At 38.2% G+C, this 20,386-nt stretch overlaps 1 protein-coding gene across 1 annotated transcript in view; it reads right to left on the bottom strand.

Moving 5' to 3' along the window:
• SASH1 (SAM and SH3 domain containing 1) overlaps positions 1-20,083 on the bottom strand; it is a 586,122-nt gene extending 566,039 nt beyond the window's left edge. The window contains exon 1 of the mRNA XM_086318216.1: positions 20,064-20,083. The gene's annotated coding sequence lies outside the window, so the exon portion shown is untranslated. The remainder of the gene's footprint in view (positions 1-20,063) is intronic.
• Positions 20,084-20,386: the final 303 nt, after the last annotated feature.

Below are 20,386 nucleotides of genomic sequence, written 5' to 3'. Positions count from 1 at the left end.
GCTAAGTTGCTTTAGTCGTATCCAACTTTTTGAGATCCAATGGACTGTTGTCTGCCAGGCTCCTCTGCCCATGGGATTCTCCAGGCAAAGACACTGGAGTGAGTTGCCATGCCCTCCTCCAGGGGATCTTCCTGACCCAGGGGTAGAACCCTCATCTCTTATTTCTCCTGCATTGCCAGGTGGGTTTTTAACCACTAGTGCCATCTGGGAAGCCCTATATAGGCCTCTATATGTCTACAACCTACAAAACTCTGTGTCTAGAAGATATGAGCCAATGCATGTCTATAAGGCTTAGGCTTTGAGACATATAAACAAGATATAAGTCTCAAATGTCTTGAAAATATCTACATGGGATCAAATAATTAGTTCCATTACCTTGATAATATTTCTTTCAGTTTTTTTTTTTTTTTACATCTGTAATTTTATCACGAGGAACAAAAGAGACACACAGACCCACATGCTCCCATGTGTACTCATATACACCTACATAAAATGGCCCATTGGAAGTCTTCAGAGAGAAGTCCATATAAAATACAGACTTAAATCATAAGTAAGCTTCTCACGAGGAATTTTAAAAAGTGATTATAGGAAATCTTTTTAATGATACCTTGGAAGCTAACACATCAAAGTCAATTGTTTGGTGACTATTTTTAATGTTACTACAGAAAAGAAAAAAGACAAATAACTGCTCCATTTTTCCCCTGAGAGTACTTAGCTTTACTGCCACTAGCGGGACTTAAATTCGTTAAGCCTGGCATTGTCCTAAAGGAGAAATAGCCATTATGATCTGTTGCCTTTGGGAATGATGGGTGATTGATGAGAGCTCACACATTCACATGAAAGAACTCAGGCCTAATACAACTTAACAGATGCCCCAAACAATAATATTAATAGTTTACATTTATTATTGTCACTATCTTTCCAAGCTACTTGACTAGATCACTGTTGTATATTATGTACTAAAATGTTTTTTAAAGGATCTGGTTACCTAGGTTCTAGCAGTTAACGAATACTGCTATTTTTATACCATTTTACTGTTATTAGCAGTGACTCTAAATACTGCAAGCATTTATGAATAACCAAGAATACAATTACATCTCATTTGCCATACATATACATGGTAATTTTTTATGAATCCTGAAAATATACTTCAAAACACCTCCTGAAATACCCTAAATAATTTTGCCTTATAGGAGTGAGCTGAAAAAGGTGGCAGAATTCTACTTTCCTACTTTTAAACTAATTTCTCACTCTTTACAGAGCATTCAACTTTTACATTTTCAAAGAAGGGAAGGACTAGAGTTATCAAGGTCTGGCTTCTTAAACCTTGACTTAGGCTTGACTTGACTTTGACTCCAAACATCTTCTAGGACCAAAAATGTATTGTTAGAAATCCTTCCATAATCTGGTTAGAAATATTCTATTGAGAGCCCTGTATAGAAGGATATCTAAGTTAGACATGTCAGCAGTGGATGGCATTCAAGACGAATTGCTGTGGATTGGAATGGTTTTCTGATTTCAGAATCTATGAAGAAAACATAATCTCAGTTCTCTGACCGCTCTTCATCACTATCCCATGTAGATGCAAAGGGGACCAGGGTTAGTGCAAGGAGCCAGTGTAATTCAGCATAAAGAGCCCTTATTTAAGGTGATTATTGAAATTGTTGGCCAAACCTAGACATTTACTTATTTCTGGAAAAAAAGTTCACTGACTATGTAGCTAGAACAGCCTGCATAAATTGCAACTGTTTTGGGCAAATTGTGGGCTTTGGCTGGACAAATATTTGCCCATCATTCTGGGTCTTTGGGTCTCAGCCTTTTTATATTTATTGTATTGAAAAATATGTTACATCTCAATTTCTTTTAATCCTACAGGATGGCCAAATTAATAACCCTCAATAGTTGAGAACGAGAAAAATATTTATATCCTAAAACGTTGGTGATGGTGGTTCAGTTGCTAAGTCACGTCTGACTCTTGCGACCCCATGGTCTGTAGCTGGCCAGGCTCCTCTGTTGATGGGATTCCCCAGGCAAGAATAATGGAGTGGGTTGCCACTTCTCCAGGGAGTCTTGTTGATGCAGGGATCAAACCCGATCTCTTGCATTACAGGTAGATTCTTTACCAACTTAGCCACCAGGGAAGTCCCAGTCCTAAAATACTATACTGTGTTTAAGTAACTATTCTCCAAATAGTCTATAAGTTCACTACAACACATAACCTGTTAGGGGTTTAAGGGAACTGGAAAATCATCAGTTCTTACGGAGAATATCTGTTTTCTATTGACTGCAAACTTACTTTGTGCCAATAGTGAAATCGCACTGCCAAAAATGTACCATCTTAGGTTTCAGTAGCAAAAGTCCAGTCTTGAGAGCATTGGGGAAAGAGGTGTTCACCAGTGTATCTATTACTGACCAGTCGATACCTGGAATAGTATATCCAGGGTGAGCTGGAACAATTCCAGGCACAAATGTTGAGGGCAGCAGTGGCCTGGAAACGACCTTATTTCTAGAGAAATGGCAATAAATGGGATACTTAGACTAGAAAAAGAAGACATTACACCTAACTTTACAAATCTAGATCTGGAAAAGAGATTTTTGAGTTGCAAAGACTAAGACAATAGCCAATAGTCTATTGGCTAAGTCGGGATCAATGTATCCAATTTCTTTCTCATATTCTACTGTCCATGGGGTTTCCCAGGCAAGAATACTGGAGTGGGTTGCCATTTCCTCCTCCAGGGGATCGTTCCAGCCCAGGGGTTGAACCTGAGTCTCCTGTGTCTCCTGCATTGGCAGGAGGATTCATTACCACTAGTGCCACCTGGGAAGCCCTCTTATACTCTAACATGTTCATAAACAGAATAGATGCCTCCTCTGAGGAAGAGAGCTCCTGGTCACTTAAACTGTTCAAACAGCAGCTGAATTCTTCCATGGTGGAGGGAGGTGTTTCCAGATTGTGTTCTGCAGCATCTGAGGAGGGTCCACAGAAGTGCTGGGGTGGGGAGAAGGATAGAATTAGGATGGTCAGTCCATTCAGTAGCTTCAGAGTGCCAACCTCCAGCCCTGACTAACCACAGCAATATTGTTCCTGTTTGTTGTTGAACTGTTTTGATGTCTGGTCTTTTGTTTGCTTAATGTAAGGGCTCTGCTTAGTATTTCCTTTGTATGAAAAGATGTGGGAAAATGTTCTAGTAATTTATCTGTTTTAAACCATTGACTCCAAGGCTTCCTTACAACTCTAAGGTTATAAGAATCTATGATTTTAAATTCAAGACAGCTGTCCACTGTAAACACCCTCATCATCATTCAGATTTTCAGATAGTCCAGTTCTCAGATTAACTCTTAGTTTGTAACTTCTCAAAGACAGACTGGACAAAAGGATGCAACTAGAGATGTTTGATCTTCTAGTGTTATGTTCTGTGTGTAAAAAGAGGAGTAAGTCAAAGGGTGTAAGACACCCACGCATTTGATGAAGAACATGAGTCAGTAACTTTGAAGCAGTATTTGTTGATGATAAAATATAACTTATAGATGGAGAGAATAACATGGAAACTTACATTACCATGTGTAAAATAGATAGCAGTGGGAATTTGCTGTATGACTCAGGGAACTCAAACCGGGGCTCCGTGACAACCTAGAGGGGTGGGATGGGCAGGGAGATGGGAGAGAGATTCAAGAGGGAGAGGGCATATGTACCCTTATGGCTGATTTATGTTGATGTCTGGCAGAAACCAACACAATTCTGTAAAGCAATTATCCTTCGATTTAAAAATAAACTTAAAATTTAAAAAATATACAATTTAGATAAGCAAGATGTGGTGGTGGTGCTCAGGCACTCAGTTGTGTCCGACTCTTGTGACCCCGTGGACTGTAGCCAGCCAGGCTCCTCTGTCCATGGGATTCTCCAGGCACGAATACTGGAGAGGGGTGCAATGTGTTCCTCCAGAGGATCTTCCTGACCCAGGGTTTGAACCCACATCCTCTGCATCTCCTGTGTTGGCAGGTGGACTCTTTACCACTAGCGCCACCTGGGAAGTCCAACCAAGATGTGGTTGCATTTATTTTTTAACTCATCTCCAGAAACGCACTTCTCAGATAAGTCTAAAAATAAAGACTAAATTAAATGACTAAGATGAAATTTGACTAAAAGGCTTCATTTTTCTTGCATAACATTTTAAAATTTCATTATTTTTTTCAAGAAACTTGATGGGTTGAACACCCTTCTTTATCTCCTGACATCTCACCCTCATATGATACTGTTTACATATGATACTGTTGTGATTTAACTGATTCTTAGCAAGTGTTTTAAAATACCAAAGAATTCATATTCTGAGACTCAAACTGAAAATTGGAAGTGAATGTGAATTAACAGTCAGGACTATTGAATACCTTTAAACTAATAGGAAGAATCATTTGGATATAAACATCTATCCCAGTTGCTCTAGGATGATTATAATTTTAAAAAATGCAACTAAAATAAGTGGTGGAGAAATCAAAACACTCTGGTGGAATTGTAAAATGGTACACCCACTGTGGAGAACAATTTGGTATTTCCTCAAAAAACTTAAACATAGAATCACTGCTGCTGCTGCTGCTAAGTTGCTTCAGTCGTGTCCGACTCTGTGTGACCCCATAGATGGCAGCCCACCAGGCTCCCCCGTCCCTGGGATTCTGCAGGCAAGAACACTGGAGTGGGTTGCCATTTCCTCCTCCAATGCATGAGAGTGAAAAGTGAAAGTGAAGTCGCTCAGTCGTGTCCAACTCTTAGCGACCCCATGGATTGCAGCCTACTAGGCTCCTCCATCCATGGGATTTTCCAGGCAAGAGTACTGGAGTGGGGTGCCATTGCCTCTAGTTATATATATGGGCTTCCCAGTGGCTCAGAAGGTAAAACATCCACGAACAATGCAGGAAACACAGGAGACACTGGTTCGATCCCTGGGTGAGGAAGATTCCCTGAAGAAAATGGCAACTCATTCCAGTATTCTTGCCTGAAAAATCCCATGGACAGAAGAACCTGGCTGGCTATAGTCCAAAGGGTTGCAAAGAGTCGGACAGGACTGAGTGACCAAGCACAGATATACATACACAAAAGAATTAAAAGGACAGGGACTCAAATAAATACATGGACATGCATGTCCATAGCAGCATTATTCACAATAACTAAAGATTATAAGCAACATAAATGTCCAACAATGGATGAATAGATAGATAAATTATGGCTTATGCCTACAGTGGAATATTATTCAGCCACAGAAGGAATGAGGTGGTGATATACGCTATAACATGAATGAACCTTGAAAATACTATGCTAAGTAAAAGAAACCAGACACAAAATGTCACATATTCTTTGATTCCATTTACATGAAATATTCAGAACAGATAAACTCAGAGAAACAGAAAGCAGAATAGTGCTTACCAGGGCCTGGAAGGTGGGGGTAGGGAAGTAGGCAGTAACTGCTTAATGGATGGAGGTTTCCTTTTGGGGTGATGAAAATGTTTTGGAACAAGATAAAGGTGGCACTGAATTTCAAAACTGTTCACTTCAAAGTGGTTGGTTTTATATTATGTGAATTGTACCTTAATTAAAAAACATATGAAACTGAAAGTTGCTTAGTCGTGTCCAACTCTTTGCGACTCCCTGGACTGTATAGTGCATGGAATTCTCCAGGCCAGAATACTGGAGTGGGTAGCCTTTCCCTCCTTCAAGGGATCTTCCCAACCCAGGAATCGAACTGGGGTCTCCTACATTGCAGGCAGATTCTTTACCAGCTGAGCTACTAGGGGAAAACATATAGACCAAATTAATTTTATGAATTCCTTTTGGGATAAAATACAAATGTCCTTAATTCCCAAGAACATACTAAACAAACAAAAAGTTTACCTCAACTTTCACACTCAGTGACAGCTTCTGTTGCCTGGTTTTTAGATTATATTGTCCAGAAAGATTGCTATGGCCCATTCATATCCATCCACCCATCACTCAGCCACACAGTTATTCAGCACTCACCCCTGACAGCCTGTGGCAAAAGGCAAACTACCTGCCTTCAAGGAGCTTCCAGTCTAATGGGGAAGACCAGGCACAGCCATACACCTTTGTATGTGATATTTTACTAGCGATCTAAAGTGTCTCATCACTTCAGAGACCAGTGAGGGATGGAGAAGTATGAGAAAGCTCCACGGAGGTGGCAGAATAACAGTCCAATCTCTAAAGACAGGTGGGACTTCTTTAGCATTTTACATACTTTCAGGGCTTCCCTGGTGGCTTAGATGGCAAAGAATCCACCTGCAATGTAGGAGATGGATTCAATCCCTGGGTTGGGAAGATCCCCTGAAGGAGGGCATGGCAACCCATTTCAGTATTCTTGCTTGGAGAATCCCTATGGACAGAGGAGCCTGATGGGCTACAATCCATAGGGTGGCAAAGAATCGGACATGACTGAGTGACTAAGCACACAGCATAAAGCTTTTATCCCACTACATTAAGACTGTTAACATGTCTCTCTGCCCTTACAGACCACATGACACTTGAGGTTAATAACCATATCCTTGTGCCCCAGATGCCAGAAAATAGGCATTTTTCTGAGTTCTTGGAGTAAAATCTCTCTTGCAATCATTCCTACCACACAGAAATTAGGGATAAATTGCTATAAGAAGATGCAACAAAACTTTAGGTCAAAATGTGTGTTTAAATGGACCACCAGGTTATCTCACTGCCTTAGAATGGCTTTCTCTAAGAAAATGCTGTTCTGAGGCTAGAGACCAAAAGGCTGAGTGAGAGGAGCAGAGGCAGGTTTGCATGAAACCAATCTAGTATAAGCTTTGGGTCCATTACTTGCACAGACCTCTTTCAAGGTCCTATTGATAACCTTATACTCTGAATTTCATACATATTTTCTCAAAAAGGATCTCCCAAGTTGTATAAGCTTCAAGCTCTAAAAAGTCTAGGTTTACCTCTGAATAAAATAAACTCAAGTGGTTTGATTCTGAGAAAATCAAGCTCTTTTGTAAGGAGTAAAGCCTGCACTGCTTAAGAAGATGGGGTGTGGAATTGCATTGCCTAGGTTAAAAGTCAGATCTATGCCACTTAAGAGACACACGACCTTGGGTCTGATACTTAACCAGTTTAAGCCATTTCCTCAGTTACAAGAAGAGCACCACTCACTTCATGAGAGTATGTTCTTCATTCAGCTTTATTTACTGAACACAAACTAGGAGCCAGGCCCTGGAGGGTGAATCAACAAAGGACATGTCCATAGTAGCAGGAGAAAATATTGGTTGTAGAGTGTACGTTTATTCAGATTTCCAGATGACGGTGTGAAATGTAGAATCTGTATATTTAGTTAGATTTGTGCATTACTGGGCTTCCAAGGTAGTGAAGTGGTAAAGAATCCGTCTGCCAATGCAGGAGAGGCAAGAGATGCAGGTTCAGTCCCTGGGTCAGGAAGATCCCCTGGAAGAGAAAATGGCAACCCACTCCAGTATTCTCGCCTGGAGAATCCTATGGACAGAAGCGCCTGGCAGGCTACAGTCCATAGGGTCACAAAGAGATGGACATGACTAAGCAACTGAGCACATACAAGCATTACTCGGAGGAAATCTGAATATCTTTTAGACATGGCAGTGGGAGCATATTCCAGGTGAAATTCAAGAAGAGGATCTTGATACATGAGGCAGTTTTTCAGCAATTAATTTATAGAAAACATGTGGCTCCTCCCAGGTTTTTCGTGACGGCCCAGAATGTGCGTTGCTGGAAGCCAGATATTTTTCCTGGAAGGTCAATGCCTGCAGAATCCACTCGCTCTGATGGTACAGCGGAGCCAGAGTTTGGCAAGTTGTAAGGCCCGATAGACAAGCATTTGTTTCCATGAACTTTTAATTAAGGTTGTATCTGGAGCTTTGAATTGAATTTTTATATGGCAGAGAGGCAACTTCTTGTGTGCTAACAGCTTCACTGCTGTGCAGTAGGAGCATGGGGACCTGCATGTGCCAGCAAAGCTACCTTTGAATGTACATAATATCTTCAAATTATATGAGAAAGAAGCCAAGTTCAACGGCAAGAGGAGCTCTGGAGCTCTGCAGAATTAAGAGATAGGTCATATTTGTGAATGATGCACAGTATCCCTATCCATCGCAATGAAAATGTTTTTCTCAGTTCTGTTCAAAATCTTTGTTGGATACCTACTTTTTTTTCTTTCTTTTTTGAATCTGAGATTTAATCCAGGACAAAGACTGTCAACAGAAATATAAAATAACTTCAGGCTAAAAGTTCTTGCATGAAGTTTTTCACATTGGCAGCCCATTTATACAAATTAATTTGATGGCATAACTAATATTTCATTCCTCTAGACATGAGCACAGTCCAACTGAGTCTGTCTTCCATTCTTCTCTGTTTATTAATAGACTAAAAAGAGTTTTCTTTGCTTTATTTCAGATTTAACAAACCACTGATGGAGAAAAAAGGGAAAGTGAATCTTCTTCCCTTTCAAACCCTGAGTAACCTTGGCAGCAACATAAGCCTCTATCAAAGGCAAACAAGACTGTAAATAACAATTATTTCCCATTCACAAAAGCTGCCTTTGACAGCCCAAGAAATAACAAATTATAAGTGAATAGCCCCCAAGAGGATTTAAAGCACTTTAATCATCCTGAACCTGTTTTGATGTTGTTTCTTTAGAGTGGAATTATTAAGTCCTTTGAGGAACTACAACCAAGTTTGTAATTTCCGGATGTTCTAACTAAGCAGAGTGAAAGGCAGAAAAATCCACTGGCAAGACTTTTTTTGAAAAGTTAAAACATTAAGATATTTTGAAGACATAAATTCAGGGAATATACTCTACTTCCTTTATGTTTTCACTCTACAAATGTACTAAAGAAACTTATAATATACACTGCCTTTTCTGAGGAAACCTATCTACTAGGGAGTCAGAATACATTCATTCTTTTGATTCATTTGCTTCATTGATTCTTTTCTAATGAATTCTTATCATGTTGGCATAGGAATAGGAATACAGTTGGTATGTGTTGGGTTTTGTCGCCCATTCGTGACCCACTCTGCAACCCCATGGACTGTAGCCCATCAGGCTCCTCTGTCCATGGGGATTCTCCAGGCAAGAATACTGGAGTAGGTGGCCATGTCCTCCTCCAAGGGATCTTCCCAACCCAGGGATCGAACCCAAGTCTCCCACACTGCAGGCAGATTCTTTACTGTCTGAATCACTAGGGTAGCCCAGTTGGTATAGGTATCCCTATTGGGTTCACACTTGGTGAATGCACCTAAATCTACATGCACAGACTTCCCTGGCAGTCCAGTGGTTAAGAATCTGCCTTCCAATGCAGGGGACATGGGTTTGATACTTGGTGGAGGAACTAAGATCCCACATGCCATGGGGCAATCAATTCCATGCCACAACTACTGAGCTTGTGCCATAATGAAGATGCAGCACATCCAAAAAATATAAATAAATAAACCTACATATATGTGAGGCAAGGAATTAAGGTTGAACAGAAAGAACTCTAATCATGCCAGGAAGTAGTTGTGTGACTGGGTGTGACCTTCTGAGCTGCAGTTGTTCTCACTGTAAGAGGCTCTTCCCAGTTATAAAATTCTCTGCTCATACCCTAGTAACACGGTGCTAATACAACTGGAACTATCGCAGTCACTTTCAGGCAGGTGCTATTCAAGGATGCTAAAATAAGACCAGGACATAATGATGAATCAAGGATTTCATCAGAGGAGTGGTTCACACAATGCACAATCAAAGAGTACCAGTTGTGAAGACTCTTGAACTACATAACTGGATTTCTATTCTGTTTTGATACAATAACAGAGTCCCTAAATGGAATTATACTTAAGACTAAGAAGAGGCAGCTGGTGGTAATGTATGTATAATTCTATCAAAAAATTCAGCTGGAGCCATAATGCAAAAATGAGATGGGTCAGGTGATTAGATTTGCATACATATCTACTATTTCCAGAAAATGACAATATCTGATATTAGTTAAGAAACAATGCCCATAATGTCTTTCTATGAACATATTTCTATATTCCAAATGTTCATAGTATGACCTTGATATTATTTTGTCATATGTACTTTATCCCAGACATGGAATGTAAGCTACTCTGTATATTTCAGAACTGTTTTTGCTTTTCAAATCCTGTAGCTCACTTTACAGATTTATAGGCTAAAAATGCTTTGTTACAGTGCTACAGTTCTTCTGACAGAAAAACAGAGGCGTTCTACCTGTTCAAAAACCAGAGCTGCTTCTGCCTAAGGCATTGAGGAGGAATTCGATGAGTTAATAATTAGGGACACTTCATTCTGATCCTTCAACAAAGGCAATTATTTCAGTTTTAATATCGGGGTCACATTTTTATGTTACACTTGATTCAGAGAGATAGCTGTAAAATATGTAACATTCAGAAGGCCTTTGGTTTTCTCTTAAATTATTCCAAAATGCTAGACTAGCACTTTAGATTTGGGGATTTGGGACTGAGACATAATTAGAAGAAAGCCTGGCATTGACAACAGTGATCCAATGCCTTCTTTTTCCCCCAAGAGAAAATTATAAAGGATATGCCAAGTCTCCATTAGTGAAATCATAATGTGACAGTCATTACCCTTTAAAATTTAAACAATAGTTACCACAGTAAGTTAAAATTCTACTAGACAGTGTAACTCCTGCTTGTCAGGTTGAAGGCATGATCTTTCCATCTTGCAGATCAAACACAGTTGTATACTGGCATTTTTGCATGATTCAATCTGCTAGTTAGCTTTAGGTAAACTTTTTTACATTTCATATAAATTTCACAACTTTATATAACTGCAGCATTCTAATTTCTAATTAAATGGTTATTTTATCTAATATATTACAGACTTTCCCCTGGAGGACATGGTTTACCACCAAACTTTTCAATAGTTAAGTTAATGTGGATGCGAATAGTTTTTACCTGCAAATACATTAGTAATTATGGTTTGGTTTGTTTCTTAACGCTAGAGCAAAACTTGCCAATTTAAATATTACCTGGGTTGTTTCCGAGGTTTCTATCAATGCTGACAGTCACCTATCGGGGTAAAGCCCAACAACAGAGTCACTTTTATTACTGGATCAACAAAAGTCATCAAAACATACTGTAATACCTACAGCTCTTGATATTTATTTCAATCTATGAAACAAGGAGTGAACATTCACTGGTTACAGATTGTAAGAACTTGTATCCTTAACAGTATTCATTATATATATAACACTATTCATAATTCACTTCAAATGCCAGACTTAAGTAATGGGAATACTCCTTGAGCAAAACATAAATAAATCACTGCAGTGGAATTCAATTAGATTAAATCTGCCATTCTTTGGTACAGAAGCAGAGGAGCAGCAATGCCTGAAAGCACAATCATGTAGCCCCTGACTTGGAACAAGTCCACCAGGCTCTGCCCTTGGAAACTAAGACAGAGCAGGGCACACTTTGTGAATGAGTTTGCACTGCAGCAGAAAGAAGCAAAGAAAAACTTGGCTTTCTTCCCTCAGCACTTCCACAAAGACATAAATTGTGCATTGAAGGATGCAGACAGGAGAAACCTCTCCAAGCTAAGCTCCAGGGAAAGGTCTGCTTTGTATTCTTTGGAAACTCACAAAGACACTAGTGTGGAATTTAAGGACTGTCAAATTTTCCTTCAACCGAGAATATGCCAAGGGACCCAGACGTCCCTAATCACGTGTGGGTCAGAGAAGAAAAAAAAAAACAACTGGGCTGGAGAGTCAATGGAAAGGAACTGGATAGTTTCCCACGTCCAGGATAGCCAAACTGTGCTTCTGATCTACTGAGGAGCAGATGGAAGGAGATGACTTTGAGCTGCAGATCTCATCCTGGCATTCAGGTGAGTTTCAACTTTTCACTAGAATTCTTAATAGAAAGAAAACTATTTATGAATTTTATGTTGTGAAAAAAAATAAAACTTAACTAAAAATACCAGCTGCTGCTGCTGCTAAGTCACTTCAGTCATGTCCGACTGTGCAACCCATAGATGGCAGCCCACCAGGCTCCCCTATCCCTGGGATTCTCTAGGCAAAAAAACCTGTGGTTCTTTTAGTTTTAGGTAAAGTGTCTACATGGATTTTTTCTTGAAAATTTCCTTCTCTCTTTATGCTGGAGAAAAGCACACATTTTCCTTTTTGATTAAAATGTGCATATCTGAACAATACTATCTGTGGTCTGCTTGGTGGTGGCACTTGATAATTGATTAAATGACTGATAACAATTATATCTTTAACTTGGTAATGAAAGTTCTCTGCACTTTGAACGTCAAATGCAGTCAAATCTGCTTATAAGATGGGTTAAGGTAGAGAATGAGACTCAAGAATAAGTAAAGACAAATTCCCTGTCCATCAACAATGCAGTTGAAAAGGGACAAAAATGGGATTATGGGAACTGGAGTGTGGTGCATTTGGCTGCAAAAGTAAACAAGTTCAACTGAATATGAGCAAAGGTGTTGTGTTGCTTGTGCTCTCCATGTAGTGGAGAGTATCTATACCTAGAAGCATCTCATTAGTGCAGAGGCACCCAGAATGAAATTCTCAGAGATAACTGTACAAATGCTGTATCACTGGTTGTAAAACAAAAATATTATACATGACTTTTTAATATCTCCTCAGAGGGACATAATCAGGAAAATGTATTTGCTTTCCAAGAAAACATATCAAATAAGTAAATGATTCAATATGTAAGAAAAATTTTTCATTAATATTCTTCATAAAATTGTTTCATAAAAAAGCTTACATATGAAAATAATTTTTCACTGAAATAGATTTACTCTTTGATGTTAATAGACTTAGCTGTTCAAATTAATTTTAAATTTTTTGAAAAACAATATAAAATGTTGGCTTTGTTATGATCTATGAAATTACTTTTTAATATTTCTTTGTACCCTTGAGCAATTTAAAATCTATGAAGTAATACATTTTTCCATAGGATACAATCACCATGGTGATTCTGAAACCTTAATTTTTATATTAAACAAAAGCGTTAGGTTTTGGAGTTTACTGGGGCAAAAAAATGAAATACACAATTGCCTTGAAATATTATCTACAAGTAATAAAATATTTATACATGACTTAACTGTTTTTATATAAAAACATAGATTTTTAATCCATTATAGTCGAGGTGTAAATAGTGTAAACTAACTCAGGTAAATACTTGTGCTAAGTGCTCTCAGGTGAATTGCAATCAAAATTAAGATCTACAATTTAACAAGATAAAGTCACCTCTAACTTACTCTTTGTTAATTTCAAACAAGTGGAATTAAATATCATTATTAAAATTAGGCTTTATGGAGTTAAAACCTTCCATCTGCAATGCTTGTCCATTGTTATTTAAAGTTATAAAATTTACCTGTAAGCCTTCTATTAAATAATTCTAGGATTTCATAAAATTGTCTCCATGTCTGGGAAAACTCCTAGCTAACCCCTCAAAATGCAAACATACCTGACATGAAGATGGTATCAAATATCTCATGATTAGGTTGCTGTTTTCAATCTGATATTTTGATAACATGAACTTGATCACTTTCAGAAAGCCCTTTCTAAATTTAAATGCAGAAATACAGGCCATTTCACTCATTAAATGGAATGCAATACAATTGAAATGGAAAACAGGTGATAAAACCATGACTTTCTGTATTGAATAAAAATAACTCAGTGAAAATAAAAAGAATAAAACATAGGCCACATCCACTCCTTCAAAGTACAGTGTAAGTTACATTGGTGTAGAGGTATGTTATGACCCATTCTGAGATGTCTCTCTGGCAGCTTAACACTGTCACAAGCTGCTGTTAAGCTGTTTTATCCGTGAAGCTTCCAAAAGGTTTACCGATAAAAATATAATCACGTTTTCTTTCAAGTTGTTTTATGATAAAAGTGGATTCAAGTTGTAATTTTTTCTAGCAAATGAGGATAATTCACTGCAATGTAAAGCCCAATTTTCATCATGATTATAGGTCATTCCTTGGCACGTAAATGACCAAAATGTATTGTACTTAAAATTGAGTGCTCAAAAACATATGTGTAGATGGACAAATAAACCATGGGGTATGTTATGACCCATTTTGGGGAATTAAGATATTATCCATGTAATTATTTAATTCAAATAATGAGAGTGTTTACCTATAACATATGTTGTGTTAGCTTAATGAAGGAAGATTATCATGCTGAATAGAAGTATATTTATGTTATATATTTTAGCTGGTTTTAACAATCAAAAATAAGCAGAATTGGAAATTACCATAGGTCATACCCAAATCCCATTAAAATACATAATTTCAAATGTCTTTAAAACTCTGCTTGATGCAACAGGAAGAGAACTGAACTGGGAGCCAATAGATAGCGCTGAACTTGGACAAGACATTTCACCTTCCTAATGTTTCATTTTCATTACACTGTAAATAAAACATGGAGTAAATTTCTCTAACTCTACTGTATGCTCTAAGGTCCTTTTCGGCCCCACCACTGCATGATCCTTTTGATCTGTCCCTGAGAGCCTTTATCTTCATATTTCATTTCCATTTATTTTTCCTGACTGGACTTCTGATAGCCAAATGGCCCCATATGGCTGACATGGCCAAAATAAGAGAAAAAGAAAAAAGTTTAAAAACTGGAGAAAGTGAAAGTCATTCAGTCGTGTCCGACTCTTTGTGACCCCACAGACTGTCCATGGAATGGCCAGTGGGTAGCCTTTCCCTTCTCCAGGGGATCTTCCCAACCCAGAGATTGAACCCAGGTCTCTCACATTGCAGGCAGATTCTTTACCAGCTGAGTCACAAGGGAGGCCCAAGAACACTGGAATGGGTAGCCTATCCCTTCTCCAGGGGATCTTCCTGACCCAGGAATCGAACCGGGATCTCCAGCCCCCAAACTAGAGAAGTTATAGCCAAATAAAACCTTTGATAAAGCAAGAATTTACAGTGAACTCCCAAGTTGTACAAAGATTTTTAAAAATATAATTATTTTTTTAATGTACTACATTTAAAAAAATGAGAACAAAGTGATTATTGACAAATAAAGTGCCCTTGAATAAATTTGGAGCTCTTGACACCTTAGGGCCATTGACATTGACTGTAGGATGTTTTGAATATGCCAGGTTACTCAGTGAAGATAAAAGCCCATAAAAAGAAGAACGCTATATGAAGAAAGGAGAAAGAAATTAAAAATTAAAACATAAAATTGGTCAAGTCATAAAAATATAATTAAAAAAGTCCTCTGAGGCATTCTATCACGATTAACATAAAGAGTTGTAACATTTTCAATTAAAAAGGGAGATAATTCATTATAAGATGAAATGTAGGCCTCTCCAAGTATTATTTCATATAAGTCCTTTCAGAGATCACCAAAAAGGCTTAAACAATATTACCATGAAAGACTATTTTGGAATATCTTAATGATCTGTTTAAAATGTTGAATAAAATTGATAGCTATCACTGTTAATACATCAGTTCTACCCAGGCAAGGAAATATAGTAGCCATTTACCATAAGCAATTACTTTGAGGGATTCTGTGATTATCCCGAGATTTCAAATAAAAGCAGACTGTTAATATTTTACACTTCTTCAATAGAAAGGTGGCAATTTTTAGAAATTCTAAATCCCCAAGAATCAGTTTGACACTTTTTGGGCTGATTAACTTCAGGATGCCTTGGACACAGTAAGTCCTCAATAAAAATGGAATGAAGTTGCTAAAGCCCTATTCTCCTTACGTTAGTTCCCACCAAAAACTATTCCCAGCTTCATCATTGTACCTGAGCAGTGGTTGTCAAAGAGAGTTTTCTGGGTTGTTATTATTATATAAATATGTCCAACAGGGGTTAAATGATGTGACATGCGTCCCTTACATGGCAGGAATTATCTGAAATATTAACGTGCTGACATATATTACAAGTCTCCAAGGGGGATACATGGTATGTAGCCACCTCAGATAGATTTGTTCTGTATCTCTTGAAACATCTCATTGGACTACTGTTTTGCTAAAATCACCTTGAAAATGAGGTTGTGTATGGTTGACACCCTTGGCCAACCATCCAAATTCCCCTTCATTCTAGGCTCACTCCCTCTAGATGCTCCTAACAATGTGTCCAATAGTAAATGATGTCTAATGTTTTCTTTGTTTATCAAACATACAATCTTGCTGAACCTGTACCAATCTCCTTGCAGGGGACACAATACGGAAGATGCATTTTTCCCCCCTCCCTCTTATTTCATTGTTGTTTGTTTGTTTTTTCTTTGTGGTAGACACATTTAACATGCTTTCCTTGTTTGCATTTCTGTATATATAATTTGCTCACTAGTGAGCTGGAAGCAACAACCTGTGTAACGTATGGAAGTCATTAGAGCTGCTTTAGTAGGAATGAAAGAAAAAAAGCAAGGAAGGGGAAGAGGAAGAAAAGAAAGAATAACACTCAGCTTCTGATGACCAAAATCAAGTCTTGAGTCAACAGTCATGAAGGTCAGAATTGATAAAGGGAAGAGTTGTTTACAGTCCCGTTCACTCTCATTTGGCCTGTTGAGAGCCAATCCTGGCTACTAGATCTAGGACTTTATTATATACCAGAGGTGGAGAGAACTCAGTGTAATGGAAAGAAGGTAGAACACTACTGCAGGGCTATGGAAGAGAAAGTTGTGGAGGTAAGGGAAGCAGAGAAAGATGTCTTGATTTTCTTTCTTTATTTCAAAATCCCAGCAGGTAGATGTGTTAGACTGCATGAGAGTGTGCTGAGTGTACAGAGGCTTTATCTGGCTTCCTATATGGGTTTTGGGGGACAGCCAATTTCGCAGGGTGCCCGGAACAATCTGGGAAGTCCAAATGGTTGGATACAATGAGGGAATCCAAGTAACCTGGGTACCTTTGGGAAGATATTCCAAAGTTCCCCTGCACTCCATCAGAAAAGTGGCGAAGGCAGCTAATGGCACTGGCTAACATATCTCCAGCTCAAACCATCCCTGCACCCTGGCTATTGAGTGATCAGACCAGTTAGGGGTCAACCGTGAGTCAGCTAGACCTCAGGAGGATATGCCAAGCCCCCAAAGGCAAAACCCACAGTTCACAGCAGCAGCCTGTCTGCCACACGCAAACCTAGATACAATTCAGTGGGCCCCAGCCAGTGCCCACATGTGAGCCAGCACAATACCAAGAGAAAATGCCTCAAGCCTCCCACGCACCCAACCATGCTAAGGGTGATGGTTGGGGTAGAAAGAGCAGGTATTACCTGGGCCAGAATCTATAGGACGTTGAGTCTCACCTACTTATCCATGACTGTTTAAATGAGAAGAGGTTGAGACATGTTTAACTGGCGAGTCTGAAATGCCCCCTACCTGGTATGGTAACAGTTCAAAATGATCAGATCAGTCTTAGAAAAATAAACTAGGGTTTTCTCAGCATAGCTGCTGCTCCTGCTGCTAAGTCACTTCAGTTGTGTCTGACTCTGTGCGACCCCATAATTATGTGCAAATTTTCAGCACCTTTCATTGTCCTAAGACACTTGTTTTCTATACCATGTTTCATATTCTATTTTGTATTGTTATCTATCTTTTTTAAAGCTAGGATGTCCTGTGTCTGCTTTTGATAATATAGCTTCATGAGGACAAGGACACATTATATTTCTATATTTTACTATATATTATAAGCATGGTACTCACACATACAGCAACGATATTAATTATAATGCTTTTTCATAATTCTGCCCAATTCTATACATATTGATCATATTTGGATTATATAATAAATTTTCTATTACAGAATGTACCTAGCATAATTAAACATTTCATGTTGAAGAGGTATGGTATCTCTTAGCTTATAGTGCCAGAAGAGAATTTTCAATCAACACAGAAATGAGTGTTGTGCAATTATCACTCACATAATCATACAGTTACTTTTACCCAACAGTGGAAATTCATTATGGTCATTATATGTTACAGATAGCTGGCATTTTTTAATAAGAAAAATAATGACATCTTGGACATATTCATTGGCAGAAACTCTAGTACCTCTTATTTCAAAGTGGAAGATGTTCATAAAAGACATATAATATAAATCATGAAGCCAAGTTAAAATAGACTTTGTCTCAAGCAAGATATTTGCAGGTTCTCTTTATAGTGAAAAGAAAACTCAGCGACTTCTCCAGATTTGACCTTTCTGGGTGGCTTACCTGAATAAAATGAGAAGAATTTAAAAATAACAAAAGAAGCTCTCTTACCAAAATGGGGTTATACACTGGAAACAAAGTGTCTTTATATTACTGTTGCCTGAGTTAGGGGGTAGAGTTAAATATAATGTATTTGTTCACTCTTGTATTTTTCCCCCCAGCACAGGAGTGTAAATAAGAAGCTCAGGCCTTTTCAAATCTGTACCACTATATTTCATTTATGGCATCCAATAAGGTCAAAAGGCAAAGAATAAAAACTCCCAGCATGGGCTAACTTTGTCAATTTAAAATGTGGTTCACTATTCAGCCCGTTGTTAAGCAAGCTGTTCAAATAATGTCTTGGTTCACATGTCTGTGGGTCTCTGCAAGGCTTCAAAGTCTGGGGAATGGCCTATGCAAGTTTGAAATCTAACCTTCCTCACCCTTCCATCTTTCTGTCTCCTGTTTTCTGATCTTTTTAATCCAGAACCTTTAATAGAAAAATTCTGTTGCCAGACTGAAAACAGCATGGGGTCAACATCCCATACAGGTTATTTAAAGCAACATCTACAGTCTTTTAAATGTTTCAAGAGCAATTTAGTTCACCTCTGGGTACCCTTCTTCAAACACGTTCTATTAAACACACATAAACACAAGTCAAACATATTTAAGATGAGATTATCAAAAGCCAAAAACCAGATAAACCTAAATGCTTAAATAAAATACTCTTTAAGCAACATATATATCTCAGTTCAATTAATTAATATGAAAGCAAGACATTTTAAATAAACAGTGTGAAGGAGTAGATAACAAAATATAGTGGAACCAAAGCTACTGTCTTCAAGGAACAACCACTTCTAACAATAGGGTCACAAAGAGTCAGACACAACAACTCAACAATAGCAACAACAACTTCTAACAAAACCAATAACCTGAACCAATAGCTAATAAGAAAATCAAGTCCATGTTAGACACAGAAAGCCCTAATTTCCCATGTTAAATGCAATAGACAATGTAGTCCAGCGTTTTCCTTGCTATCTCAAAGTGGAAGTCCACTATCATAAAACTAGAATAAAACCACCCGAAGTTGTGTATATTCTGCTATGAAATCTGATTTACAAATCAAAGGGCTTTTGTTCTTTCCCCTGTTTCTCATTTCCCTTCTGGATTCTTCCTCAGCCATTCTTTTAAAGGCAAAATCTTGGCAGTAACAACATACCTAGAAAAACAACACTCTCAGTAACTAACTTAGAGAAGGACATCTGTAAAATACTGTGTCTGTGTCACAATCACGAGAAGAGGTAGGGACATATCAATTTCAGTAACTTAATAAACATGCTTTCGGAAAGTAGGATTTAATCACCACATTGTGCAGAGTACCCGTGGACCATCCAAAACACTACAGAGGAAAGAGCTCTTCTACTGCAGGATACCAGATTAAGGAGGTTCTTGGCAATGATTAACCTGAAAGACTATAACACGACACAACACAAGCAAAAACTTGAGCAAAATGCCTCTACGTGGAGTTTTATATTTGATCAAAATTTGAATGGAAGGCAGTCAAAAAATAGTCAATAAAGGCAGAAAGAAGTAAAAGCAAAAAAAAAAGAAAAGAAAACAACACAAAAATAATTTATGAAAGCCAAGTTTTCATCCACACTCAGTCAACTTTTGGGCCCTTCTCCAGACTGGAAAACAATGTATGCTATGACGCAACTCCAAAGTACGATCTCAGGGAAAAACTTCAATCTAAAAAAGATTGAACACATACCAGCACTTTAAATAGAAAGCATGTCCAAAGCCCCCTCACGTGTTCAGGTTTGCTATTTGGTTCTCTCAGGCAATTCACATGCAGCTTTGAAGCAACACCACGCAGCACAATAAAATGAACACTTACCAGACAAATCACCACTCCCTGAAGCAACGAAGAGAAAACACCACTTACCTAGGAAAAGAAGAAAGGAGTAGAGATTAAGATGTTATCACCTAAGGACAATTATAGCGGTTCTTAGATTGTCCCATCCTCTTTACTGCCTGGATTTTCTCAGTGAACATTATTAGGCTTTTCAAACCAAGTTTTAATTTATTTATGACGTAAAGGGATTTTGTATGAGAAGTGACTTCAACAAGATGGTACCATCTTGCAAAATCTCCTGTGAGCTCGTTTTGCCCCAAGTCACTGACATATACCCACAGGCAAGCACAAAGGGGAAGATGCTA

This window comes from Bos grunniens, chromosome 9, assembly GCF_055505025.1.
Source record: "Bos grunniens cultivar Pamir isolate PY7600 chromosome 9, Bosgru_T2T1.0, whole genome shotgun sequence".
Lineage (NCBI taxonomy): Eukaryota > Metazoa > Chordata > Mammalia > Artiodactyla > Bovidae > Bos > Bos grunniens.
This window is presented reverse-complemented; position numbering and strand designations above follow the sequence as displayed.